The sequence below is a fragment of the Colias philodice genome, chromosome 24, assembly GCF_061535455.1.
Source record: "Colias philodice isolate Cphi_HAF_F1 chromosome 24, ilColPhil1 Martin Lab GWU primary, whole genome shotgun sequence".
NCBI classification, from domain to species: Eukaryota; Metazoa; Arthropoda; class Insecta; order Lepidoptera; family Pieridae; genus Colias; species Colias philodice.
Window position 1 is genome coordinate 2856215 of NC_143109.1, and position 18733 is coordinate 2874947.

The 18733-nt window shown below is 33.6% G+C and overlaps 1 protein-coding gene across 1 annotated transcript in view; it reads right to left on the bottom strand.

Annotated features, from left to right (window-relative positions):
* LOC149477652 (uncharacterized) overlaps positions 1-18733 on the bottom strand; it is a 166813-nt gene that overhangs the window by 35459 nt on the left and 112621 nt on the right. The window lies entirely within an intron of this gene.

An 18733-nucleotide genomic window follows, 5' to 3' on the forward strand; every position in this document is an offset into this window, starting at 1 on the left:
ACCACGGGCGAAGCCGGGGCGGACCGCTAGTTTACTATAAAAATGGACTTTATTTCCGAATTTACATACCTAGGTATTAAGGCATTATTACTATTTAAAGACGTAGCAGGGTTTAAATTTAAAATTGTTCTGAAAAATTATGTCGTTTTTGTAATCAAGTTTTAATAAAATATATTGCTTTAACACGTGGAGGTTTATTTTGATTGTTTATGTATGTTTGTCATTAAAAATGTATTAACATAAAACCTTAACCTGATTAAATGTGTGGTATTATAATAAATAAATCAAATTAAGATCAGGTTAATGTCTTAAAGGGTTTTATTACGTTTAACGAATTCTTTAAAATTATCGATACATGATTTAACGATCGTAAGTATTTACAGATTTTACTGTGTTGTTATGATTTAATAATCTATGTGAAACCTAATCCTACTAATATTATAAATGCAAAGTTTGTGAGGATTTGTGTGTGTTTGTAACTCTTTCACGCAAATACTACTGAACCGATTACAATGAAATTTAGCACACATATAGAGGGTAACTTGGATTAATACATAGGATAGGTTTTATCCCGGAAATCCCACGGGAACGGAAACTACGCGGGTTTTTCTTTAAAAACGCCTGCGAAGCCGCGGGCGGAAAGCTAGTTTTTCATATAGGTAAATAACCTCATTGATCTTATTTAAATTAAGTTATACATACCTACATACATACATGTACTGGAATAAATTATTTTTAATTCAACAAAACAATCATTCAATTTCATTTAAATATCGCTTGGTTTTCAATGAGTACATTTTTTTCAAATATTTGTAGAGCATATAATAAGCTGTAATATGTATTTTACAAGCTACAATATTTATTTTATCCATATTTGAAGATTTAAATTGCAGTGAAGTAAGTATTTTCTTAATTTTCTTTCAGGAAAATTTAGTTTAAATTGCATAGGTACTAGTTATTATAATTATTTTATTTATAATAATTCTGCTTGAGTAATTAAACATTTCTAGATTTCTATTTAATTTTTCGAGTCAATCTGTTTTGAATACATCAAGCACAAAACAATGATCTTTTTTCATTAGAGCGCAAAGTCAAAGCAAGATTCATGAAAACATGCCATTGATTTTCTCCGCAGGAACCTGAACAAATTCGTTTTTAATGGAGGTTTATTTCCGATAACACTATCGCGTGTTTCATAGAAAACACATAGGTAGCATAGGCCATAGCTAACATAAAAACTATATAGAGTAACTACCATCATCGGGCGACTTGAAGCATTGTAGGCACGACACTTTTTTCTTCTTTTTCACTTTCCCTTCTGCATCCTTAACTTTTCCATTCAAATCATTTTTCACTGTATCTTTTTTCGCCTTCTTTTTATTTTGATTTTTCACAACACCCATTTTTGTTTTGACAGCGAAAAGCGCGCGCGAATTGTTTTTTTTTTAACGCGGGCGTAGACACGCGGGCGGCGTTGTTTTTTTTTTATAGCGGGTCGAAGGCGCGCGCTGCAGCTGTGCGTTCGGTAACTAGTGCCGGACTAGCAACGCTAACTGCAACCGCGTCCGAAAGGAAATACTGGCAGCCAACAATGAAGCATTCGTCTATCGTCTGTGGTACGAGGCGCGGCGCGTGAGCTCACTATCCGCCAAATCGGGACGCCTGTTTGGGAATCAAGGCCAATACACGGATTAATATTCCGTCCGCGGGAACTTCCTAAATGTAATGTTAATTTCGCCTAATTATTATTTCGGGAAGTTGGTCTAATGTGAAATTACGTACACAGTTATATGAATGCGACATTAGCGCGTGCTCGTAAGGGACTTGGCATGTATTTATGGTTTCAAAGAAAAAATTACAACTGTATTTATTAAATTAAGAAATACACATGCAAATGCACGTAACTCGTAACTATGTACAAAACATACCTATTCGTATTCACATGTTACTCTACTGAACTGATAAATAACTTGACGTAAAAATCAATAACCTATATCGAAACAGTTCCCATGTACCTACGCGATAGGATATTAAAATATTGAAGTAATTCAGATACTAAAACGATAAGTCCATTTATATTTGAAGTGTTTCGAATGTATGTGGCTATATCGGGACCGCTAATCGATATAAAAAGCTTTTGCGGTTTCACGGATATAGCCTTCTGTTGGGGCTATTTTTATTTAGGGCAGATCCTTATGTAAGATATATGTTTTCGTATAGAAGGTAGTATGTATGTTTCATTTTGTGGAATACGTATTTAGAAATATGATATATAGTTTTATAGACTTTTTTGTATGTAAGAATGTAGTAGGTAGGTAGTGAATGGTTTGTCCGAGTGTAATCTGTTACACAAATATTGATTTTATCATTACAAAGGAATTTTCGCGTCGTCAATAGAGCCTTCCGTATCAATATGTAAAAATGTACAATTCAACTTTATTTTATATTACCTAGTGGCTCGTTTTTTGTTGAGATTATTATGTATTTTAATGTGTGATTTTTAATATATTTGTTTAAAAATTAAAACCTAATAAAAAATAACAAAAAATACATTTCCATGAGTCATGACAATCAAACTGATCAAATTATCAAAATCAACAACATATGATTGTGTTTAAAATCCTTTCCTTTTACAATAAAAGTAAAACTCGAATTTATTAAAACCAGGTCATGTTTATATTTAATTCTACACAGAAGCTGCTGTTGGAAACCTCCTAACGGCTTTATACTTAACCTTCTCATCGATCCGTGTTACAATCAAGAAAATACTATTAAATAAATAATTCTAGTGTTATTTGAATAACATATAAAATTTATGGATTTTTTCATGTGTTCGCAGCTTTATTGTATTCTGACTTATCTATAACACTTATTTAAAGAAATACGTTTAGATTTCGGGCTAAAAAATTGCGTTTTCCTCGAATTTTTCATATCAAATGTAAACAATAGTATTGATGTTATTTCAAGTAGTATTTTATCATTTCAAAAAGAAAAGTGTGTCCCGCTTTACATTCGATATAGAGCAGGAATTCATTTATTACACTTTAAAAATTGCTTATATTCAACAAACAAACCACATCTAAGTTTAAAAATATTCTTAAATGTATGTTCTTAAATTCACAAACAAAAAAAATCAATCAGTCAAAAAAAAAACTTATAAAACAAACACCTCGCCCAAATCAAACCAATACCATTAATTACCATAAACAAACAATAATTAACTGCTAATAAACATAGATATAAAATACTAAACTATAGACAGTCACGCATTTCCCTGTTACACCTAGTATTTTTGGCCTTGAAGGCTCTATAAGGCTCTATAAATGATACTTCTTATGGGAAAACTTATTTATCGTTTTCGGAAAGTAGAACTTTATTTGATAGAGCTTTTTAGAACTTTACCAAGGCTTTTTGTGAAAAGGAACATTCTAGGTAACATTAAATATTAGTAAAAACTACTTAAATGTTACATTCAAACGAATTTGACGACAATATATTATAGAGAATCTCTCTGCCTTCCGTTAATGTTCATTAGTTAAAACATTTTATTTTATCATAAGAAATATCTATGTTATTCTTCATTATTGTGACTTCTCCACATATGCGACATTCATATTATGTACATACCCCTAAGCAGTTTTGTACAACTCAGTACCAAATATCCTTTTCATTTACAAACCAAATCTATACTAATATTATAAAGCTAGAGAGTTTTAAAGTGAAACTTTTATTACATCGTCTCAAACTTTTTGGTCCGTGTAGCGCATGTCGCGTGTATCGCGGCTGCCGAGTAGGTATACCTACTCGGCAGCCGACCGTCAAGCGACATGCGCTACACAAAGCAGTGTTCGGAACCGTTCGAACAGTTTCACTTTTACCGTGGTTTCATAAAACCACACAACATTTTTTTTTTGTTTGTTTGTTTGAACGCGCTAATCTCAGGAACTACTGGTCCGATTTGAAAAATTATTTCGGTGTTAGATAGCCCATTCATCGAGGAAGGCTATACGCTAAGACCAACAGGAGCGGAGCCACGCGTGAAACCGCGGAGCGCAGTTAGTTTATGATATTTAAAGGATTTTATTCTAGGCTATACCAGAAATGAAACTTTATAACAAGTCAATAACTGCGTTAAAAACAACCGACTTCAAACTTGCACTTGCAACATTTACAAATACAGACAAAAATGCTCATAAAATAAAAACTACTGGGCCTATCCGAATAAAATTTTTATGGGACCAATCCGACACCATCCCGCATCGAACAAAAAAAGAATCACGTAAATCGGTTCAGAAACCACGGAGTAATCGGTGTACATACATAAAAAAAAACATACCGGCCGAATTGATAACCTCCTCCTTTTTTTTGAAGTCGGTTAAAAAATAGCGTTTTCAACACAATTTGGCATATTATCCTGTCTAGACTCTAGACGGAAGTCTGCCGATACCCATTATGTCTTACGTTTACATAATATAACATACAGTTGTAATTCAGCAGGATATTATTTGAACGTACGCCAAGTTCTGTTATAAACAGGATTAAATAGAAAATAGAACTTGTACGATATAAATATAAATATATTATACTTAAGCATCGAGATATATGTACTACTAGAGAGGTTATTCCAAACAAAAACATTGCGCGCGGCCGATGTGGTGGGGTACGTGTGGAACGAGCGAGGCGTGGCTTCAAGTTCAAAGATTAAGCAATGCGTGCAGATGCGACACATTGTGCAATCTGTTTACTCGGTACTATCTGGTGGTACTGATACTAGGGAATTAATAAAAAGAGGATTTTATATTAAACTATGTATTTTAATTTCCTTTAAATAAAATCAATTTAGTAAGCTTTTGTCGTTTTGTGTAGTAATAAATAGTTTTATCAGTTTTTGCTTCATGATGTAATCGAATTTTCGAGTATTGGTTTATAATAGCCCTAACTAAATGGATACGATGATTCAATGTTGATGGCGTTTACGTATAAGAAACTCACATTTTGAAAAATCTCACGTGAGATTCGAGGATGGGGGAGGGGCTTGAATAAAATCTCACGACATCTCACCAGGGGGGGAGGGAGGGGCAGAAAATTTAAAAAAACACCTCACGTAATTTATGGACGCCCCCTTACTCGATCACAATTTTTGTAACGAATGTGAAAGACGAAACAATAAATACGCAAAGTGGCTTTTACTATAAACGGAACTACATTTAAAAATATACTTTATTTATTGAGTTATAAGGTTGCTTCCATTCTGTTTATTTACATTCTCAAAAACATCAATCGCCGCAGAGGCGGCTTGCGACAAAGGCGGCTTGTGTCAAAGGCCTCGGCGATATCATTTAAGAACATAATATACTTTAGGCAAACTTGTAATAAGATCTATTTTACTTTCTTATTAGTCCATTTGACAAGGATATTGGGTAAGATACCTATTGGAATAATTTTATTATTATGTATGTAGTATGTACTTATTAAATCCGCGAATAAAAAAAAAATTTAGTCGCGAATATAGAAATTGGGTCGCATTTTTTTAATCCGCGAATAGTGAAAACGCGAATAAAGGAAGCGCGATTAAGGAACTTTTACTGTATTAGTTTCTGTGAATGTTGTGTTTATTTGTAATTGTTGTGCATAATAATTTATAAATCCTATTGGAACAACTGTTGATGAACCTTTTTTTAATAAATAAAAATAGGCAAATAAATAAATATTACTTAATATAACCTACCGTTTTACTTTGCGTAGTCGGGTAAAAGTATAAATATTTAGGTACTACACCACGGTAATCTTTCCTAGTATATATTGTATATACATAGTTAAAAAATCCAGTTACATTTTTTTAACAGACTCATCGATAGTGTCACGTCTGTGCTGTTAGTCTATGAAAAATGGCGCGAAACGCAGAACGCGTGGTGATTTTTCGCAAAATGATAACAATATTAGTAAAATGCATGACTTACTCATAATAAGGAAACTTACTGGTGAAAAGTCACTCCTCGGGCTTTGTTTGTATTATGGGAACTGTTAAAACAATATCTTAGCACACACGAAGGCATTTTGAACAGAGCAATAACACGTGTTGACGCGGCAAGCGGGGGGCACAGTCCGGCACAGACTAAAGAGACTTGTGATTCTTACCTCTAGCTCGTGTTAAAGAGAGTGTAGTAGCGATCGCCTCTCTAGTGTACATATATCTCGATGTACTTAAGCCTTTTAATGCGATTTCTAATTCTTTACGTTGCAATTATCTTCGTTCGTTCATTATTTTTATTGACTTAATACCCTTGGAATTGATGTCATCTTTATTAAAAGTTTTTTAGATGTGGTAATTAAATGCTCTAATTTCTACTTGACTAGGTATTATAAATGTGTATTGGATTGATTTATTTATACTGCCTATATGTTATTCTTTCATGAAAATAAATGCCTACTTATTTCATATTTGGCTATTTGTAATGCAGATAACCAATAAAAGATAATATTAATTACACGATTATTAAAATCAATCGAACCTCTGAAACTGAAAACAGGAAACGCAACCTCTTTCTTTCAGCATAGAGTATAATAAATAATTCTCAGAAAAATAAATTCTAAAATAATTAATTTCCACTTCTAATAGTAAACATTATGACACGTAATTAAATCTTTACACAAGCGGTGCATTCGCAATAGAGACCCCATAACCAAACATATTTGCTATCCAATATAGCAATAGAGATCGGTTTAGTGAATTCATAGCTAGTGCATACCTAAAGGTGAAGCCACATTACTATGTAATGGCATTTGAGCACAAATGGTCTGGATAATTTATAATGCCTTGGAAATACGCAAAGCTACTGCATCGTGGCTCTATATCTTGAAATCGATTTATATTCAAGGAAATGTGGAAGTAAATGTGAATGCAGGATTGTTCCTGTTTCCCCCTTTTTATGTTCATACAGCAATTGACTTAACCATACAGGCATAATCTACAATTAGGAGACACTACTAAGTACTAATACCTATACATTTAACGTGAAACTTAAAAATACTGACACCTCGATAAGAACTAACAAAACATAATATGCTTGCTCTACCATACAAAATTTTGACAAGATATAGCTCAAAAGTCAACAAGGAACGTAGCCTACTAACCACTAACCACGCATCTACCACGATCAGACCACGCGAACAAGCCAAACTTTCTATACTTTTATGAACCCAATCTGACAGTTACTATACAGGGTGTAATCGTTAAGTGTGCACAGGCGATTTTTCCGTAAGTATTACAGATAACAAAAAACTTTAAACTGATATCGAAAGTACCTAACTTAGTACTTAACCTAATGAGTAAAATGGCCGTAATAAATTTTTAAAAAGAAATCGAGAAATATCAAAAAAATTATCTTTAATCCCTCCCATACATTAAGTATGAAATATGAATATCCCATATACATTTAATATGAAAGATTTTAGCTTTCTTTTTCTTTTTTGGTTTTCTGCTTTAATTACTTCGCAAATTCCTTATCACGAATACGATATTAAGATATTTTGAATGTATTTATTGTATTTTAAGATTTATTTTTTTTCCATGTTAAGTGTTTAGTTATAAGTCAAAAATTTGTAAAAGTATTTGTGATTAAACGTATTTTCTTTCTTCTTTCTTTCTTTCAAATTTGAAATGGCATTTTCCACGCTTTTTCCGGACATTTTCACGCATTTTCCGGATATTTTCCAGACATTTTCCAGGGATTTTCCAGGCATTTTCCACGGTTTTTCCGGAATTTTCCACGGTTTTTCCGGAATTTTCCACGCATTTTCCGGATATTTTCCAGGGATTTTCCAGGCATTTTCCACGGGTTTTCCGGAATTTTCCACGGTTTTTCCGGAATTTTCCACGGTTTTTCCGGAATTTTCCACGGTTTTTCCGGAATTTTCCACGCATTTTCCGGATATTTTCCGGATATTTTCCGGATATTTTCCAGGAATTTTCCAGGCATTTTCCACGGGTTTTCCGGAATTTTCCACGGCTTTCCGGAATTTTCCACGGTTTTTCCGGAATTTTCCACGGTTTTTCCGGAATTTTCCACGGGTTTTCCGGAATTTTCCACGCATTTTCCGGATATTTTCCAGATTTTTTCCGGATATTTTCCAGACATTTCCCGGTTATTTTCCGGGAATTTCCCAGGCATTTTCCGGGGATTTTCCGAGCATTTCCCGGGGATTTTCCAGACATTCACAGGCTATGTCAGGGAAATGTCCGGAAAATGCGTGGAAATGCCTGAAAAATCCCCGGAAAATGCCTGAGAAATGTCCGGGAAATGTCCGGAAAATTCCCCGGAAAATATCCGGAAAATGCGTGAAAATGTCCGGAAAAACGTGGAAAATGTCACTTCAAATTTGCGAAGTAATTAAAGCAGAAAACCAAAAAAAGAAAAAGAAAGCTAAAATGTTTCATATTAAATGTATATGGGATATTCATATTTCATACTTAATGTATGGGAGGGTTTAAAGATAATTTTTTTGATATTTCTCGATTTATTTTTAAAAATTTATTACCGCCATTTTACTCATTAGGTTAAGTACTTTCGATATCAGTTTAAAGTTTTTTGTTATCTGTAATACTTACGGAAAAACCGCCTGTGCACACTTAACGATTACACCCTGTATATAGTTAGATTGCAATGTGGCGAAGCCCTAAAGACATGCACGTATGTTACGCCAGGTTATGTTACCGTAATAGGTAGCTTCAAAATAGGCGTTAGGGAAAGTAGAGGTACAGATTCTAATTTTAAAACCTATTTGTCGCTCCACTTGGCGTATGATAAATTGTAAAACTTACATATTAAGTAGAGTTTTAGTATGGATAATGGATTTTTTCAAAAACGATACAATAGATGAATAAAGAGCTACTTGAATTCTAGACTATAGTTGGAAGGGCAAAAGGTTGGTCTCAGCATAAAACATATACAATTTTTGTTATATCGACTGAAAACTGGGTGATAGGGAAAATATGCCCTGAATTTCAAGAAATCCATTTCAGCATACTTATACCCATGCTTATACAAATCTAATGTATTTTTAGTGTTCACAACAAACTGGACCTAATTTAAATTCAATTGGTAAAAAAATTCAATTCTTTAATCACATGTTGTTTAATTATCATATACTTATTTCTTAAAAAAGTTTTAAAATACATACAAGGAATCGTAGAAAATATCACCGTTGCGCCATCTAGCGACACGCGGTCGAACCACACACTAACAAGTTGAGGCTCTGAATTAGTTCCATATATACGAACACAGATGGCGCGCAAATAAATTGAAATTTTTGTAAGGCTTTAATAAATAACTCTACAAGTGTGACCGCAAAGGATTTCCTGTTTGTGGCAAGACTGTTAAAAGAAATACTTGGTTTACTTGAACTAAGCTTTTTTCCGTGAAGGTTGATTGGTTAAGCGACACCAAATTATAGGTGTAATATACCTACCTATACCTTATCTTTTCGGTCTCGTAAATAGATAAAAATAGAGCTTATTTTAACGCAATACCGAATATTATGTACAATTATCTATTTTTTAACTTTTTAGTTTTGTACCAGTACTTAAATTATTTAAAGCGTTTGTTATTCCGTTTTCAACTCAGAACTGTAATAGCGACATATCTATCAATAAGCAGTTTGAAAAAAGTCAAGGATGGAAAATTTTATCTTAAAATAACTGTTTATTAATTTACCGTGTTCTTAAATACAACAATGCAAGACAAATTTAATTAGACACGGCGTTTATTTATGGACTTATTCTATTTTCCTTTTGCTCTAGCCTCTATCTATACGTTGATTATACATATTACATACATATGTATGTATAACCACATGAGTAGAAAGACCGTCTTTCTACTCATGTGGTATAACTGCGTGTATCTTATGAACTTGAAATCCGCTGTATGCATAATACATAATAGGAAGTAGGAAATGACAGCATCATTGCATTAAGATTAAAGGTTTATAACATTTACATTTTAGAAATAGATTTAATAAAATACTTTTAAAAAATGCAGTAACAATGTGTAACAATTATACAGTTGTCTGGAAGAAATCACCACTAAGTGATAGGACCGCCAAATAAAGTACTTATAAAGTACAATATTTTGGTTTGTATATACAGGGTTACAGGTTAAGTCGACCTATTCCTGTTAAGAGCGTGTAGTAGGGGTCAAGGTAAAACTGTACATTATAGGGCGTGGAATTTGGGGGTAGTGGGGGGTGGAGAGAGGGGGGGTGGGTACTAGGAACTTCCCCTGTAAAGGGGGGGGCGCGAAAATTAATAGTTTTCGAGATATTTACAAATTAAGTTTTGGTCCGCCTAAAGCAAAGGGGGCGCAAAGTAAGGACTTAGAAAATTTTTGATCTAAAGTGAAAATTGTATAGGAATCATAAAATACATAATTTTTAATCAAAACGCTAAAATAAGCATGTTTTATAAAAAAAACTTTTTCTCTAAAATATAAAATGGCCGAGATATTCGCCCTCAAAGATTGATGATAAAACCTAACCTAACCCTTTCCCTATCTCCTCATGTCTTTTTTATATTGTCTCAGACACTGCCTTAGCTCCGGCGCTACGGGAAGTGCAGCCCTTCCGCCCTTGCGTGACAAAGCACGGTCGCCCGTACTCCACTTCGCAGCTTCAGCTTATTGGTCGCCTTCGGCGACCAGCCTCAGCCGCTCCGCTCCGCACGGCTCCCGAGCTTTGTCACGGCGGGCGAGGGCTGCTCTCCCTCCGTGCCTCCGGCTTTTTACATACACTCTAGGGGTAGGGCAGACAAGACCACGTGGAATTCGGGGTTGACAGCTTCGGTTCTGTGGCAAGTCTTATGATAATGCAATGCTTATTTTAGCGTAACGTTTTTTAGCTAGATTCGGACTTTCGCAGCTTAATATTGAATACATAATATTCCATCATTGAAAAAATTTACATTTTACAATCCGTCATGTATCTTGGTAATTATCAAGTTTAGAGAAAAGTTGCCCCAACAAAACATGCTTTTATTAGCGTAATCTTTACGATAAAACAATAATAAATAGGTGTTATAATGATACCAACTCCATCAAAAATTTTCTAAGTCCTGCGCCCCCTTTGCTTTAGGTATTTTTTTCCAGTTCCACATTGATCTGAAGCAATTAATATTAATTATTACTTTACAATAATAGTTTTCAATACTAGTAATATTGCATTAGCTCTTTGATTTGAAATATGACAGATTTAATGTAATAGACATTAGTATGACCTGTAGTTTTTTTTTTTTGTTTGAGTGGGAATCGCCCTAAAGTCGCTTCTGGCACTCGCCGGCCGCTGCCGCGGCACGCTCGCTTCGCTCGCTCGGCTCGTGCGGCAGTTCAAATGTTAACCTAACACGCTCGTCGCTTCGCTCCTCGCTACCTATTTGTATGCTAAAAGTAAAAGTTTAATAGTTTTGTACAGTTTTAGGGCTTAACAGGAGTACGCACGAAACGATCTCGACTGAAAGGCAGCAAACGAACGGTAACTGAAAATGACGTCGTTATTGTTTTGTTCCACGGTACAAAGCGTACAATTAATATTGGACAGCGCTAGTCGTCCGCTAAACGGATGAATAAAATAAATTAGTCGTCCGATTACTGGATGAATAAAATAATTTAATCGTCCGATAACATCTATTTATCTATATAGTTAGGTTATCGGGGTTTCTTTAGAGAACTGCCGCACGTAATATAGGTTTTTTGTGGGGGGAGGAGGGCACACGTAGGTATTTGATTTTTTTTTGCGCGTCGACGGAGCCCCGCTTCGCGGGGCTCCTATTTCTGTGTAGTTTTTTTTTTTTAAGAAACCTAACCTAACCTAACCTAACGGCTAACCTAACCTAACTTGATTTTTTTTTGCGCGTCGACGGAGCCCCGCTTCGCGGGGCTCCTATTTCTGTGTAGTTTTTTTTTAAGAAACCTAACCTAACCTAACCTAAAGGCTAACCTAACCTAAACCTAACCTAACGAATTGAGGGTGAATATCTCCGCCATTTTTGATTTTAGAGAAAAGTTGTTCCTATAAAACATGCTTATATTAGCGTTATCTTTACGATAAAACAATAATAAATAGGTGTTAAAATGACACCAACTCCATCAAAAGTCCTGCGCCCCCTTTGCTTTAGTCCAACCCAACTAGCTTTAGTGTTAAAAGGTTATCTAGTAATCCGAATAATCGGACGATTAAATTATTTTATTCATCCGGTAATCGGACGACTAATTTATTTTATTCATCCGTTTAGCGGACGACTAGACACTTCGATTAATATTTTTGTTAAATTATAAATTGCGAATATTAATAATTTTATTTTATTTAATCTATTTTACAAAAACTAATTTAACTTAATAATAATTATTTTTAATGTTGTTGTTAAAAAATATACAAATTTCATAACTAAAATTTAAATTATAATATTTTTTTTGTTAGATAGAAATGTTTTACCTGAAATGAAACGCGTTTGACAATCGCTGTAGGTCAATTTGACACTGTCATAACAGTAAGTTCGCGTTTCAAAGATAAAATGGAGTAAAATTTTCCGATTTTCAAAAATTCGTGACTCAAAAACAAAAAGTTTTCGCGCTGTGAAATTTCAGATTTAGGTTCCATAGGACAATAGCTAACCACAAAAAAAATTACGACTCTCAACTCCACGCCCTATAATGTACAGTTTAGCCGGGGTCAAAACAAACTGATTTGATCTTATAATAAATACCATATCCAAAAGTTAGCCGTTGAAGAGTTATTGCAAAATCGGCCAATATCTATTTTACATACCCCTAAACGAGAACAGTAAGGCATAACGTTTGCCGGGACAGCTAATAAATAAATAACATGTAACTTGGTCAATGAATGCAAAGCATATCACAATTTAGTTATTAATGAATTAATCAGAATGACCCTATTCGCCCATAATTGCCTCTCAATTATGAGCAAGAAGTTATCGCTAATTGCATTCATCGATTTTCTAACTGGAGCGATATGAAATATTGCATACCAAAGTGTTGAAAGAGAATTTTGCATAATCTTAAAAATGTAAATATTCGGAACAATATAGCTACACAAAAAATATCGTGACGATATTATCATTATATTTATTCCATTATATGTTGATTACAAAAGAGCGTGTGTGCCGAGCACACGTGTCAGAAGTGAAACTTCTTAGTTATGTGGCAAGATTCAAAGATACCAAAATCTTCACCTACCTAATACTCCATAACGTGACGGTATTCTCATGACGAGACCTTGAATGTTTCCAATTATAACATAATTGTTATATATAGCAAAGGTTTAAGTTAATATAGATGTAACTAATATTAACTTATATAGCCTTAGCGTGACTAAATTCACGCAAAGCATTTTAAGCCCTATTATTAAAAGAAGCCTATTTCAACAAACAGCCAATCTTACGATACGTTCTGTTATAAAAAGTACACCATATAATATTACAATTATTAAAAAATTGCTTGTCGGATTGTTGCGACTAATCTCCAAAACGCCTTAAATCGATTTCAACGTGAATTTCACAAGCTGAAAATTTAAGAAATAACTTATCTAACTACCTGAGTCAATAACGTCAGTTGTGTCTGAAGCCGAAGCTTCTATTTTAAACGCAACAGGGTTGCTCTACGACTGATTTTTCTTGAATATCACATCCCAAAATACGTAATTTATTACACCATCCAATAAAAAGATATAGCTACATTTTCTTACGTTACATCTCCATGCAACATAAAATACTAGATTACATATCATACAGAAACGCATTCACCCGCATACGATTCCTCAATCCATCTTAATGAAGCACCGTTAAGTCGTAACATCGCTTACTCGTCAATCGATGGACTAATTGGGATGAATTCACCAAAGGAAGTAGACCAGTCGAGCGACTAACACCGGTCTAGGCAGTTTACCGTTTAAGGTCTAAACGTAGGCTTCAAGGGAACCTGAATGTTTTATACCGTGCGAATTTTATGTCATAGCAGAAAACAATACGATTTTTAAATAGGATTTTAATAATAAGTACTAGTTTTTACGAGTTACTTTGCCTTATGTGGTTTGTTTTGTTTTGACAGCGAAAACTGTGGAATTACTTATTGTGATTTTACTAATAAAAGGACTGAAGTTTAATATTTTGGATGTGATACTGTTACGAGAGCTCTATCGTGGCTCTATCATATAATTAAAAGCAACAAATCTGAATCAACAGTTTAAAAGAATTCCATTCCTTCAAATTCAATCTCAACTAATTCTCACAGCAACATATCAATCATAGACAATTTTTTACTACTCAACTAATAGATAATAAACCATAAACGATATATAATGAAACCTCTACAAGTCTGCACACGTCATTGGATATTAAATCATCATTATAATTATACATTTAGATCCAAAGTATTTATTAGGTCATTATATTTCGTCACGTCAGTAACCTTGAATATTGTGCGTCAAATCATTGTTTTAACAGTTTCGAAATGTTTGTTTATTTGTTCTAGATATATATCTGGAACAGATTTGCATTTCCTGATTTACTTAATTAAATAATTGTAATACATAATTATATTGAGATGATTGTTATGCGGAGATTGTTTGCTTGGCGTCTGTCTGTGTGTCTATCATGGGCGTAGCCACGGTGGGGCAGGGTGGGGCACTTGCCCCACCCTGGCTCTGACCTGGAAGGTACCTACCCAAATCTAAAAAACTTATCTAGGTACTGACAACAAAACTAATATCCGTTAAAAATTTCTCACTCGAAAGTTGTTGTCAGTCGACACAAAAAAATGCGATCTAAACAAAAAGCTTGCGCTTCTATGTTACATGATTTAAACCACTTTTGGTGCCAGAAAAAGTAGTGTAGTACTGTTACCCCATTCAAAGCTGTTTTTTTTAGCCAAATTCGCACTAAATTTCCCATCCAATTTCACTTTTGTTTTAGGTTAAGTTACTGACCATAAAAGCACAAAATGCTGACAGATCCAGGTGGAGCTACGCTCGCAATCTTACATAAAAGTTTTTATGAAAGATATCTCTCCGATATCGCGGAAACTATTTTTTTAAATGCAAAAAATATTGGGAATTTTTGTAGATAGTAAAATTTTACAAGGTATAAACCTTGTAAACTTTTTTGTAAAACTTTCCATTTACGATTTATGGCCTATTTAATGAGCCGATTAATCGTTTTTGGCAAGTAACTCTTTAAAGTTTAAACATTGGATTAATCAATGAAATGCATAGGCATTAATATATTGTATATATATATATATATATATATATATATATATATATATATATATATATATATATATATATACATATGCATTATCCATTTATTAAGATTACTTTATTTGAAACTTTTTTCTAATGCTTTTTGAGTTATTTAACGATTGGCGAAAAATAGAAAATTTCAAGGTACTTATGTATGTTTCGTATATATTTCGTACAACTAAATAATATTGAGTAGTTATTTTATATTCGGATGCAAGAATAAAATAAAAGAAAATGAAAGGAAAATATTTAAAAAAATGTATTAAATTTTTGCATGCATTGGAAATTTCTTCTTCGTTTTCATTACATCCGTAAAAAAACTTTTGGCCTGCCACGTCACCCGCCGAGCGGCGGCATTTCTACATTATACGTAGAACAACTCAAAAAATATGTGCACTAAAAAAAAAATTCAAACAAAAGTTGTAGAGAATAAAGTGATCTAAAAACTATGTACCTACATACTTATTTTAACGAAAAACTGGTTCATTAAATAGGCCATAAACCGTAAATAGTAAGTTTTACAAAAAAGTTTACAGAGTATAAAAGATGCGAAATTTTACTTTCTACTAAAAAGTCGAAGTAACTTTTGCCCTAAAGTAGATAGTTTTCGAGATATCGGTCAAAAACTATAAGATTGCGAGCAAAGCTCCACCTGGATTTGTCAGCATTTTGTGTTTTTATGGTCAATAAGTGACCATTAACCTAAAACAAACATGAAATTGGATCGGAAGTGCAAGGTATTTACTGAGTTATGTCTACCATTTGAAATGGTTTATTTTTCCATTTAACTACATAGACATGTACTAAACATGTCTACCTATATTTTATGGTAAAAAGGAATCTTAACATAATCGTATTAGAAAGATAAACTACATAATATAGGGATGAAATTTGCAACTTATACGGCTGTATCTTTTGTTTGTGTTGTTTTATTCATTATTATTTCAGATTGATACCGCCATGCGTTCTTGAAAAAAAAGGTATTTTTAGACAGACGGACAACAAAGTCTGCCTGTCTGTTTGTCTGTCAACCCCCTTTTTCTCAAGAACGCGTGGATGTATCAAGCTGAAATTTATATCGAATACTCAAGTTTACGGTCTCTTAAAGCTGTGAAAAAATCAAACTTATAAGCCTACGCAATCAAAAGATACAGCCGTTTTATGCTGCAAATTATCGGAAATTTCGACATTCGCAAGGGAATCAAAACCTACATTGTACTTCCCGTGAACACAGAGTCTTGAAATTTGGTTAAAAGCAATGTCTTATAGCACAGATAAAGGAAAAATTGCTAAAACATACATTTTAGAGTTACAACATAATAAAAAGTAGGTTTATTCGGAGCCCTTGTTGCGCGAGTCCGACTCGCACTTGGCCGGGTTTTTTTTTGCCCCACCCTGTGCCCATGGCTGGCTACGCCCATGGTGTCTATCTATAGCTTGGTGCTAATAATTTTATTGCTACAGCCTTTAACGAGTTTATTTTATTACAGACTTGGAACGTTGGAACTTGGAATTTGGATCTAGTTTTGATGACGTAATAATATAAAATTGTACTTATGAATAAGTATAACAATACCAATAACATAAAGCTGAAAAGTTTGTTTGTTTGAACGCTAATACAGGAACTACTCGTCCGATTTGAAAAAATAATTTCAGTGTTAGATAGCCCATTTATCGAGAAAGGCTATAAGGCTATACATATATCGTCACGCTAAGACCAATAAAAGCGGAGCAATGCGGGTAAAACCGCGGGGCACAGCTCTAGCTAATACACTAATATTAAAATTTAACAATTGAAGTTAATTAATATTATGTTACCACTTTAATAACTATATGAAAATTCGAAATCTCGGTGTTGGTCAATAATTTAACAGTTATTTAATTATCTTTGCTGATAATAAACATGCTTGTTGCTATAAGATGATTTTGCTTAACATACGTTTAAACATATGCCTAGGTATGTAACAAATATAGTTTTGTTGATAGATGCTTATGTGAGATTATTTCTAAGGTCAGAATATATAGTTTTATCTCCACCAATCGTAGGTAATTATACTCCATCCACAATCCATTTTACAAATGGATTACGAGATAAAGTTTAAGGTCCCTAATTACATACAATTATCTTTAAATATCTCAATAAAAACGGCCTTAGATAGTACGAACATGGTCATTCACTTTTTAAATTAATTTCATTATAAATTTGCGTTAAGGAAATTTGTTTTTATTTCTCGAGAAGTACCTAGTTGTTTAGTATGAAACTTTTATGATGCACCTCATAACAACGACGTGCTATCACCGACCATAAAATATCCTCACAACAGATTTAAATGTTATCATATTATATTATTTTTAGCACACATTTCGCAACATAGTTTCCACCTTATATCTCGATGCGGTTAACTATATGTTTGTAACAACCTACATTGAAACAGGTTCCTGTGTCAATAGATAACATGTGTACACGACCTTACGATTAGAATCCTAATATGTGTACGCGAAATTGACGTTTACGGTACATTAATTAGATGTCAATATAGCATGAGGTGTGTGCGCAAAACCGCGTGAACATGTGTTCACTAGAGGTCAGATCGTGTCGTGAAATCACTGTTAAATGTAAAGGTCATCGGAACTTATATAATTAAAGAATGAAGTCATATTTATGTATATATACTTCCTATATGGGCCGTAATGGTTTTAAAATAACAGATGTAAACAACTTGGCTACATTACTATAATTTTCTTAGTCGTGAGCGAGTCTTGTATTGGGTCTCTTATTTTCGACTTCACTACATAGTATAAAGCAAAGTCGCATTCTCTGTCCCTATTTCCCTATGTCCCTATGTCCCTATGTCCCTTTGTACGCTTAAATCTTTGAAACTACGCAACGGATTTTGATGCGGTTTTTTTTAATAGATAGAGTGATTCAAGAGGAAGGTTTATATGTATAATAACATCCATTAAATAGTGGAGAAGTACTGTTATTTTTGAGGTTTCTAATGTGATGTCGTAAATAATTACATTTTTTCCGCTTACATTGCAAACGCAGGCTGAACCCTACGAGTTTTATCAAAATAATGTACTAAGTATTGTACACATTGAAAAGGTCTACAGAAAAGTCTGCGATGGCATATGTCTATCTATTATGGATAACCCACAATAACTTTTTTTTGTCATTTACTTTTTACGACAAATAATGGCTAATTTTCGAAGCGATTTTAACCAATACAGCATTAATCCTTAACCAATTAAATACCTTGAATACATTGTTCATTTAATATAGATCTATATGGCCCTTTACACCGTATGTTTTAAGTGAATATTTTCGAAGATATTACAGATTTAAAAATTGCGGGACGTACCGTTTGCGGCGGTACCGGCCGGCCGGGCCGCTATGTTTTTATATACAACGTTAAAAGTTTTTCTGTAG